This window comes from Lathyrus oleraceus, chromosome 6 (assembly GCF_024323335.1).
Source record: "Lathyrus oleraceus cultivar Zhongwan6 chromosome 6, CAAS_Psat_ZW6_1.0, whole genome shotgun sequence".
Lineage (NCBI taxonomy): Eukaryota > Viridiplantae > Streptophyta > Magnoliopsida > Fabales > Fabaceae > Lathyrus > Lathyrus oleraceus.
Window position 1 is genome coordinate 30,449,872 of NC_066584.1, and position 1,854 is coordinate 30,451,725.

At 38.5% G+C, this 1,854-nt stretch overlaps 1 non-coding gene across 1 annotated transcript; it reads right to left on the reverse strand.

Annotated features, from left to right (window-relative positions):
• Nucleotides 1-1,282: 1,282 nt before the first annotated feature.
• On the reverse strand, nucleotides 1,283-1,389 carry LOC127098840 (small nucleolar RNA R71). Its single transcript, XR_007793528.1, has one exon. It is a non-coding gene; the product is annotated as a small nucleolar RNA R71 (small nucleolar RNA).
• Nucleotides 1,390-1,854: the final 465 nt, after the last annotated feature.

Genomic DNA, 1,854 nt, shown 5'->3' on the forward strand with positions numbered 1-1,854 from the left:
TTGACTGGACAGTGTAAATTGGACATTAATTCTAGATCAGGGCGAGAGCAATTTTTAGAGTTAATTAAATTCTAACCTTTTTCAAAAAGTATTTTTAAAGATTGAATGTGAGGGAGAGAGTTAAGCATTTGAATTTAATTATATAACCTAAGTCAACAGAGCGAGAGTTTGAGATAAGGGTGTTTAAACGATTAGTGTTTTCTTAAAAAGAGTTTCTACGGATTCTATTGTTTTCAAAAAGTGGTTTTTGACTTAACTATAAGTGACAGCTACGTTAATATAAAATCATAGTTTATTCAACAGAGCGAGAGTTTGAGATAAAACTTTTAACTAATAGCGTCAACTGAAAAGATTTACTTTAAAACCAAGAAACCAATAAAGAATTGATTCCCTAATTACGACGAATTACATACCGATATCCGCTTTATTGATATTTAATCTAGAATTTAGTTTAGTTTTAATATTTCCCCCAAACAATTAAAATATCATCTGCCTTAGCTTTACGAAGTAACCTTAGATAACGGTATATCGATTCATAAGTCCCTGTGGGATCGATATCTTTTAAAACTACGCGATAGAACTGTGCACTTGCAGTTTGTACCCCAATTCGACTCATAAAGTCGAGCGATCAAGTTTTTGGCGTCGTTGCCGGGGACTTTTATTTAGTCGATATCGTAACTCTCCTGTTACGCTGTAGAGACTAAGGCTTTTCTTTTTTCTTTTCTTTCTTTCGTTGATTTGTATGCCACGCACTCGCTCACAAGGCGAACCGCTCTACTTACAAATCAACGATATCAAACTATATCTCCGAGTCTTACGACGAATTCGGGAATATCGTGCTGCAAACAATCTCCCTCCTGTAGAACTTCCTGATTTCAAAAATATTTTCCCTTCGATACCCGAGATGGCAGAACCAGCTCGTGCTCTTAGAGATTATGCCGCTCCATCGCAAGATGAACCGCATTCAAGTATTGCTCCACCCGCAATCAAAGCAAACAACTTTGAACTCAAACCTTCACTGTTGCAGGCAGTGCAACAGAACCAATTCTCTGGAAATCCTACCGAGGATCCTAACCTTCATTTATCCGTATTTGTCCAATACGCTGATACTGTTAAAGCTAATGGTGTCACTTCAGAGGCAATTCGACTTCGTCTTTTTCCTTTCTCACTAAGAGATAGCGCTAGAAGATGGCTTCAATCTCTTCCTTCCAACTCAGTCACCACATGGAACGAGTTGAAGAAAGTTTTTCTTGCTCGATATTTTCCGCCAAGCAAAACAGCTATGTTAAGAGCCCAAATAAATGGATTTAAACAAAAAGATAACGAGTCTCTTTTCGAAGCATGGGAAAGATACAAAGACATGATGAGACTTTGTCCACACCATGGTTTAGAAGACTGGTTAGTAATTCATACATTCTATAATGGTCTCCTGTACAACACGAGGTTAACAATAGATGCCGCCGCAGGTGGTGCGCTAATGAACAAACCTTATGCAGACGCTTACCAACTTATCGAAAGCATGGCTCAAAACCACTATCAGTGGGGAACCGAACGAACAATGGTGGAAAAACCTCAAACGAAGACTGGCATGTACGAGATAAGTAACCTTGATCATGTTAATGCAAAAGTGGATGCTCTGGTCCAGAAAATTGAAAGTTTAAATGTATCACCTCCAGCCACAGTAGTTGCCATAACTCAGAATTGCGAAGTCTGTGGAATCCAAGGTCACACTCCTGCAGATTGTCAACTCCTAACAGGAATCCAAGCAGAGCAAGTAAACTATGCTCAAGGAAGCCCCTATTCGCATACCTATAACTCAAATTGGAAGAATCATCCAAATTTTTCATATAAGAG